The sequence below is a fragment of the Engraulis encrasicolus genome, chromosome 9, assembly GCF_034702125.1.
Source record: "Engraulis encrasicolus isolate BLACKSEA-1 chromosome 9, IST_EnEncr_1.0, whole genome shotgun sequence".
Taxonomy (NCBI): domain Eukaryota; kingdom Metazoa; phylum Chordata; class Actinopteri; order Clupeiformes; family Engraulidae; genus Engraulis; species Engraulis encrasicolus.
In genome coordinates, this window is record NC_085865.1 from 42,107,488 (window position 1) to 42,117,049 (window position 9,562).

The 9,562-nt window shown below is 41.6% G+C and overlaps 1 long non-coding RNA gene across 1 annotated transcript; it reads left to right on the forward strand.

The window, feature by feature from the left end:
- The first annotated feature begins 5,921 nt into the window (after nucleotides 1–5,921).
- LOC134455840 (uncharacterized) lies at nucleotides 5,922–6,737 on the forward strand. The gene is made up of 3 exons (XR_010036171.1): nucleotides 5,922–6,004; nucleotides 6,371–6,504; nucleotides 6,629–6,737. It is a non-coding gene; the product is annotated as an uncharacterized LOC134455840 (long non-coding RNA).
- Nucleotides 6,738–9,562: the final 2,825 nt, after the last annotated feature.

Sequence of the window (9,562 nt, forward strand, 5' to 3'; positions counted from 1 at the left end):
GGTTTTATCCAACTCGACTTATTAATGAGGGCATCAGTAAGTACACACATACACACATCTACTTTAGATATATGCCGATTCATAAATGCATACTTTTTATTTCTTTATAGTTAATAAAAAGGTTGGTGATTGTCCTGATTACTCTGATAGCATGCCAAGGCTGGGATTGGGAAGGTCCATGTGAGTGTTCATTTTTCTATGCATATTTGTCATCAGATCTTAATGCAGCCTACACTATCATTAGATTTTAATATACAGACACAGGATAGAAAGTTAGGCCAAGCATAAAAACAATTATGTTGACAACTTAACACAACATGTTGACATTTTTCCTTTAAAAAGGAAATAATCGTATCTACTATGATATTATGTTTTAGGTTGGAGAAAATACGACTTCTCCATCATGCTGCCAGAGAGCATAACAGCACTGGCAGGGTCCTGTGTGGTGATTCCTTGCCAGTTCAAGTTGCCTCCATACTGTAAAATGGGTCCATCCAGCCACGCTATCTGGTTGAAAGGTGGAACAATCATTTATTTTCATAAAGTTTTGAATAGCTCTCAAAATAATGAGGGGAGAATTAAAATGCTTGGGGACCTGCATCAGCAAAACTTCACAACAATCTTCAACAACGTGGAAAAAGATGATGCAGACCGGTACTTCTTCAGAGTTGAGGCCAATTTTAAATTCACATTTCAACTAAAACATGTAACTCTCAAAGTTCAAGGTAAGACACTCACTTATTCACTCAACTTGAAACTGGTTGTTGACCAAGAACTAATACAATACAGTTATATGGTGTCAAAACTCAATTCTGAGTTTCAACAGATTCCCCAGCAAGTCAATAGGCTATGTATCAGACTATATTGACATCCTTTTTTAAAAAGCCTTTACTTATTTTGCTTTATCATTGTGGTGAACATTGTTACCAGTGTTGCAACTGTACACTGCGCCTAGATGTCTTGCTTATTATCCAATTTGCCTTGTTACCTTCCTATTATTTAATGTTGCTTCTATTACCTTGTGTTTGACAATGTTGTCAGTGTTGCAACTGTACACTGCACCTTGAGGTCTTTGTTTATTTTTGCTACTTTTTAATGCATTGTCCTCTTCTTTACTCTTTGTAGGACAATGCTATCAGTGTTGCAACTGTACACTGTGCCTTACCCTGTTCTTGTTTAAATTGCTCCTTGTAAGTTGCTTTGAACAAAGGTGTCTGTAAAATACTAATGTAATGTAATGTAATGTAATATTGTAGCTTAACTGAACTACATTTCACTGCATTTACAGATTCCCCAGAGAGTCCACACGTATCAGTGTCAGAGGGGTCAGTAGTGACTCTGAGCTGCTCTGCTGCTGCCCCCTGCCCCCATCACCCCCCCACCATCACCTGGTCACTTCACACTGGCAATATCACAACCAGGCGCGGAGTGGCCGTCGGGAGATCGGGGACTTGTCCCGGTGGGCCGCGGCCGTGAAATGTAATAATGCGACCGCATTGCGTTTCCTACCGGCCCCTGAAGTTTAGAGATGGTATTTACAAGTACTGACTTCCCCCTGTCCACTTCCCTATACAGGAATTAAGCTGACTAGCCAGTATTTATACTGTGTACCAGACAGCAATACCTCACTGACTGTGTCAAACAGTAAATTGGCCACATCCCTTCTCTACTGATAATTTTCATACACCGTAGATCGCGGAAGTTTACAAGATCTTAGTAACACAGTTTCGTTTTCAGTATTTGAAGAACCTGTGATGTGTATATTGGTTACCAAAGGATGGAAATATGAATAAATTATGATTTATTTTCCGATTTCCACACGACTGTTACAGTTTACAGTCTTTCCAGTCCTGATTCACTTGCTCTGTGGTTATTGACTTGGGTTACGAACAGACTCCACCAAGTGGTAAGGAAGATAACTGCACCTAACAGAAGCAAGATAACTGCACCTAACAGAAGCAATGGGTTTTGTTTTGATTTGTTAGACCTACCAGTATATCTCCTTATAGTCGAAATAATATTATTATCATACATATATTTATATGTGGTACATTTAGGATGTAGCCTATGTCTGAAGAAATGGAACAAAATAATTACCACACAAGATTCTGATGTGACCAGTGCTGGGTGTGTTAGCTACAGTAATAAGCTGTGGATTAAAGTAGAGTGATTGCAAGAAACAAAGACATTTGCTGCGAGAAGACAGCGTTTTAAGGTAGGCCTACACCGTTTGGTTATACATTTTGTTGACTTATGGTTGTGGTTTGAAGTAGCTAAGTTTGGCTTATTTGCTGCATGGTGGGTTTATTGCACAATGTAGACAGACTTTTTGTAAGCTATAGGCTACTATACTATATTTTGTAAGCCTACTCTTCTAAAAATCCCCACACCCAAAACTTTGTGCCCATGCTCATCCTGTCTTCCTTAAACGATATTTCAATTTCAAACTGTCAAAATGACAGTGGAGTGCACATTTGCATGGAACAGTAGCGTGATGTAGCCTAACCTAGGCCTATGAATGCTTTGGACTGTGATGATGGCTCCAGTGGTGTAGTCTACTTTTTGAAGTGGGTATACTGTATATTTGAGCATTTTTTGATGTGTGTATAGTCTACTGTATATATTTGTGCTATTGTAAATAATGGACCAATCAATTTTAAGTGGGTATACTGTAATCCCTGAAATTTTGAAATGGGTGCGTATACCTGCGTTTTACGTAGACTACACCACTGGCTGTGCATTTCATCAAGGTGTAGGCTACAATTCTCCACTTCAGGTTGATATTTTGACAACACTAATGTCCACATGTAGTACGACTGCAGATTTCGTGGCTTTTGTCTTTTTGGTTAGGAAACCATGTTAGCTTTGTTTGTTTTTTTTTTTAAAGAGGGCCGCCAAGGGGAAAATTCTCCCGGTGGGAAAAGGTGGGCCACTCCGCCCCTGATCGTGGTCCTGGCTAGCTAAGCATTTCCCCCCACTATCTTACTCCGGGTCACTAAGTGGTCCCCGGTGTCTTCAGCGCCGGCGGTCCTAAACAACCGCGAACGCCACCAAACGTTCCCCACCATTGGACCCAGCAGCCCCAACTGCTTCTGTCTCTCGGCCTCTCGCCAATGAGCCCCAACACAGCCATGGCTTTCTTGGCACGCCAAGTAATCAGATTCATTGTCAACAGGTGAGCGGGGCAGTGCAATAATTGGGGAAGCGAGCGCAGCCATGTTCATTACTCGCACCCATTAGTTTACATCACAATATCTTGCTGCTACCTTGCTTAACATAGCTGCTACCTCAATCGCTTTGTTTTTTTGTGTTTTTCCCCCCTGTGGCATTTATTCTGTGCACATGAACACGTTTTCAGAATTGCTATGTGTAACTCAGACGGTTACTCTTGTGTGTTTTGCTACTAGTTGTGCGAACGAGCCAGACAAACCAGCTGGGAGGAGGACGGAAGCACCCCTTCTCCATCCGCGTTACTTGCTAAATACTGATTCACCCCGTAGTAAGTAACCTACCATGTTTACGCACACATTACTTTGACCAACAAAGCCCATGTCTTTCTATTGGTTTACAAAAATATATCGTTTGCATGTTGCTTTGGTACGTCTCTGTTCAGTCCCTCCAGTTTTTCGCGATTCAGCGATCGCGTGGATTCATGCAAATTCAATGATATTCCGCATAATTTCACGATGCCAAGTAATTCCTGTAAAGCCGCATTTTCCCCGCAAATTTTCCCCTTTGTCCCCTTCAACATTCTGTGGAGTTTATAGGCAGCTGGCATCCAGCATGCATACCTGTCAACTTTGAGCTCCCAAAATCCCGGAAAATGCCCATATTTTAAGCCAAAATCCAGGAAATTTTCTAAAGGCCAAATTTGGACAGTCAACGGGATGACAGAGACAGATCGGACGGTGCGTTCCAATCTGCTTTTCCCAACAGCGCGCATGCAAAGACAGATCCTGTCTAAAATCCCTCAGCACACGTTTTAGGCCTACAGCGTGGAGAAACAATGCAATGAAAACAAAACTATGAAATGAGCGCAATGCGTTTCTTCTTGTTGTTTTGTCGCACAAGTTGTCTGTTCGTGCAAAACTTCGTGCTGGTACAGGTTGTGATGGTTAATCGCATGATTCGCTGTTCCGAGGCTGTGTTATGCGTTGCATGAACTGACGGTTTCTGAGGAAAAGAGTGGGCGCACAAGCGCTACGGAGCTCGAGGTTGATAGCTCGTATTTTCAAGGAACTTCAATTCTTGGTGGTATCTGGCATACCGTCTTCTGGCAGGTAGCTTGATAAGCAAGACCCTCGTCTCTCTCTTCAAGAGGGGGTGTGGCTCGTCGGACAGGGACGTGGGTAGCCTATAAATAGCTGGACCGACGGTGTTTTTTGATAATGTGAAAAATCCGGGATATTTCCACCTGAATTACCCCCATGGCCAAATGTAACTTTTGTAAATGTAATTTGTGTTGGGATTTCTACAGAAAATTAAAAGGAAGTGTGTTTCTGAATCTCTCTCTCTTTTGTCTTAAGCCTGCTTAGACTGATTGTGGTTTTCAGTTACCAAAAAAACCCAGAAAGGGGCGCAAAATCTTTGCAAAAAATGAGAAAATGCCGCCACAAAATCAGACATTTTGACCGCAAAAATCACAAAATCCCAGTGCAAAATCCTGGAGGGACTGTCTGTTGTATGACTCTGGTAATAGTAGCAAGCACAAGCACAACCTGTTCGCCGCTGCAGCATTGCAAAATAGATTGCCTTGGGTTTTCAAATGTTTACATGATTGTGGGTGTAATGTTGTTAACTCGCTGATGTCGTTTTTGAGAACACGGTAGTTTTGCATTTGATAAATACCACCTAATGACCATGACGGCTACACGGCAGATCTTTATTGTGATGGCTACACTGAATGATCACATGGAGATGCCGGCACATTATTTGTTTTACCCTGGTTATTGAAATGTTCTGCTTTGTCCATTCCAAGGTGTGGTGTTTTCCATAGCTGTTCCTTGCTCCTGTATCACAACATATCAAGGCTGCCAAGTAAATGAAGAATGAATCACCGCACACTGGTAGTTTATTTTATTCATGTTTGTGGGTGTAATTTCGTCCAGTTGCAGATACTACTATCCTTTTTGGAATGATCTGCCTTTGAAAAACAATGGTTCTATCTGACAAAAGCGAACAGATCCTGTAGTTGTAATTGATACACTAAATCAGTGTTTCTCAACCTTTTTTTTAGGCGAGGCACCCTTTCAATTCATGAAAAATTAAGGCACCCCAAACCAACTAGCCGTAATATAGCATCACATCCGATACCACACAAGCTTAGAATGTAACACATTTGGAGACACACAACCTAGTAGCATGACCTACTTTCAAAGTTGCAGCTGGGGTGACCAATATTTACTTTATTGTGCGTAAATGGCAGATCAAAGATTCCACTGACTAACATTAACTTATCAATTTTGACAAATATGTTTTATGTTATATAATTTATTTATCAGCCACGTTTCCGCGGCACCCCTGAGGGGGCCCTACCGCACCCCAGGGTGCTCTGGCACCCCTGTTGAGAAACACTGCACTAAATTATGATATTCCTATGTGTGCGCGCGCACGCGCCAAGTTTTCAATTCAACACACTGGGACACTTTTCAGTCTTTGAGGTTGCTGGAATCAACACAGACTACCTCCATGCACCTTATCAGAACACTTTGCATGTTTTTTGTATACTTGTCCCCTTTGTGTATTGCTGCTAATCTTTCTCTTTCTAGGTTCTGTTGGTTGCATGCAGATTGTGCCAGATGATTTATCTGTCTATGGTCTAAGCATGGGCTCTGTGCTAATATGCAATTTGTGCTCTTTTTTCCCCTCAGGTCAACAGCAGACGGGGTCCTTCCACAACATTATGCCAGTAAAAGCCACAGCTTTTCTCCTCCAATCCAAGAAGCCTGGACTGCAGTCACCATCTCAACACACCAACCAAGAGAAAGGCGGATGGCTCAATTCAGTATGTAGTTCTGCAAATATTCTCAAAGGTCTTCACAGCCCCCCATGGTGCTGAATGCATTTACATTTATTTGTGTAAGGTAAAAACAATACTGATTACAGAACATAACTTGGGCCATGAATGAAATTTGAGGTAGCAGCCAGCCATCACCTGATGGTGAGAGGTGGTCCTAAGATCAGAGAGAAGCAGGTTGAAATCCCATCCTTACCTCTCCCTACCTACACCTCCATCCACAGCTGAAGTGCACTTGAGCAAGGCACACAAGTCCACTTAGGTCCTAGGACTGTAGCCAACACCCTGTAAAACCCTGCTGTGTAATTTGATGTAATGAAGCCCTAATATAGTCTAACACATTGCTTGTTACAGATATGGAAAATTGCACAATAAAAGTTCCAGGACATGAAGGCTGCATACTGTGAACGTCAACCTTCAGGGCACCGTCCTGCGCAGAAGACTTTCTACCCTAAGAGGGATGGCTGACCGCGGACACTCACAACCAGGTGAGCCCAGATAAAGGAGTTATTTTTGGTGTCCCTGCCCCAACAACCCAGGTTACTTGCATTTAAAATGTCACTGGAGCTACTGTCAGATATGTGATTTCTAATTCTGTTTATCTTTTTACAGCACAGACGCCTCCAACCTCAGACTAGGCCCTTCACAGTTGCTGCACTTACCCACCTTCCCAGAGTTTTTGTGTGGTAATGACAACTGTAAATATAGTATAAAGTAATGTATCTAGTGTCATGTATAGTACATTGTTTAAATTGTCCATACATTTCAAAGACAGTAAATATTGGTGGACACAATTTGACTGTGTGGCTTTTTTTTAATTCATTCTCTGACTGAAAATGCATGGTTACATAATTTATATATTCCACAAGACCACAATCAGAAGATTATTTGACAGGTTGCATTTATTTTCTATGTATGAAAAAAACAACGGTAACAAGACAAACGTGGTTCCAAACCAAAAAGGTGAGATGTACAGATGAATGCTCCTACAGATAATGAAAAATAAAAAAACTCTGCACACTGCCGGTTTGTGTGTTTTATACCGTACTCTGTATAAACCTTTTATATTGCTCTAGTGGAGCAGGGTAACCCTGGCTAATCCTGGGTATTGTACTGTGTATTACAACGTCAGCCCTGTTCAAGTGCCCCATACTGTCTGTAGGCTGCATGCCTGAAGAGACCGTTTCTCTCACCTGGTCCTACATCAGCCCAAAGTCTTATCAAAACTGAGAACACCACAGCATTTCCTTTCAATGTTCATGGGCATCTCCTTACAGATTGCGCAGAGGCGCCAGGTTGGTTGTGCTACTGGGCTGTGGCTGAGGACCAGATGTCGTGTGCCAGGTCGAACATCAAACTGGGGTCACGGGTCAGGGCACGCTGCAGTAACCGATGGGATTGCTTCAAATTCAATGATTGAATCAAGGCCTGCAAAGCAATAAATACATTTTATGTAGTGCATTTTCTATTTGATGATGGGGACTAAATAACTCTATTGGCAATAAGACCAATATGGACATAAGCAATCATTATTGTGTATATAAATAAAGATGTGCCAATTATATGCATACAACGTTTTCAGTCAATTTCTTACAAACTGGTGTTGTGCCAGGGGTTACACAGATGTATGAAGTAGATGGGCTTTTATGGATGTACTTGAACTACCACTGGTGTTGTGTACCTACAACCATGTAATATCACACTACTACTCATAGGAGTAGAAATATTGTAATGGTTATCACAACAGGTGTACTCGTGTAGCCTACTCGTGTTGCGATATAGAGTACATCCGTTGTGATAACATCCATTACAATACTTACACATCTGGAGGAATACAGCAGGACATAATGTTATTGAGGGATGAATGTACATACAGTTAGCAGGGCGTCAATTCTGTTGGAGTCTCCCTAATCAATACCCCCGACCTCTGCTGCGTCTATCTTCCTCCTCCTCCATCTCTGGCCATCGGTCCTACTGGGCTGTTAGGTCGTTATGATTGTGATGGGCCAGGAAAGTCAGAGCTGGAGCTCTCGTGGTCGTGGAAGGTCTAAAGCATATGAAAATATCGTCAGCCAAAACAATTTCATTAGCGTTGATCAGTTCGGTTGTTTTTCTTTACTCCCTCTGTCCCTGTGTCTGCGCGTGCGACAACCCAAGTGAAATCTGAAGTCATAGCCTAAAACACTACGGATTGTGGTGTCGGGTATATGTAAATACAATTGTAAAATGTATACTGCGGTACACATATGTCAAAATAAATCCATGTGTCAGTACTGTAGCTACTGGCTAGAACTACTGTCTAGGGATGACAGCAGGGTTGGGGAGTAACGGATTACATGTAACGGCGTTACGGTAAAAGAATACAAAATCAATGTAATTGTAATCCGTTACATTACAAGCAAAAAAATATGTATTCAGATTACAGTTAGGCCTACATTCAGTGGGAATGGGGATTACTTAACAGGATTACAATTCTTGCGAAATTGCGTCTTTGGTCCCTTTTATTTATTTAATTATTATATTAACTGATTTATTTATTCATTTATTGTTATGCCGCGGCTTGTATGTTGTGATTTTTGGTTTTTCGCCGGAATCATCACCTGTTACGTAATGACGACAGTGACAGTAGCATTCCTGACCGACCTACGTTCTCTCAGCCTTGCTTCCCTTCCCTGCTGGTGGGAGTGTTCAATAGTTCGTTGTCGTTGCATCAATCACTCAGTCAAAGAAGTACAGAGCAGTCGTGAGCAATGGAGAAAAATGCATTTACCCGGTGGAAATACAATAAACATTTCATTTTCAAGGAAGACAAGGGCGCCAATATCGATGTCCAGTGCCGGTTGTGCCAACCCAAAGTCAATATCTTGTCAGCGTCGAAAGACACAATTTTGATTTTGACGATTTTGTATATAGCTGTTTTTTTTTTTTCAATAAATTGAACTGTGGTCAGGACTTGCTGTGTGTACTTTAATTGACAAACTAAGCCTAAGTAAGCTTTCCTCAATTTATTTTAAGTCATTGTAAGTGTTTGGGGGGGGGGAAAGCATGATTCACTTAAGTCATTATAAGTATTTTGGGGGAAAAGTAATCCAAAAGTAATCCAAAAGTAATCCGTTACATTACTTAAATATTGAAGTAATGGGATTACATTACTGAATACATTTTTGAAAGAGTAATTTGTAACTTTACCGGATTACATTCAAAAAGTAACTTCCCCAACCCTGGATGACAGTATAGCATCTGTCATCAGTGTTAGGAAGTTAGAATGAGATATCTAAGTAACACGTATCAAGTCAAGTTCAATAACTAATCTAGTATACATCTACTGTCATCAATATTTCTTGAAATGGCAACCACGCGGCCTGTGCGTTTATTGTGATGTTGAACATTCTTACCGTAGCCGGAGACAGTGCCATGGCTGGAAGTTAGCTTGGCTAATCGATTTGTCGTGGCTTCTAGCCCGCCCCCGCCTCGTGAGCTCTCGTGGGTTCCCGGGATAATCCGAACACTTGACAGACTGCATGCGCGTTCATGTGTTTTGAAGGC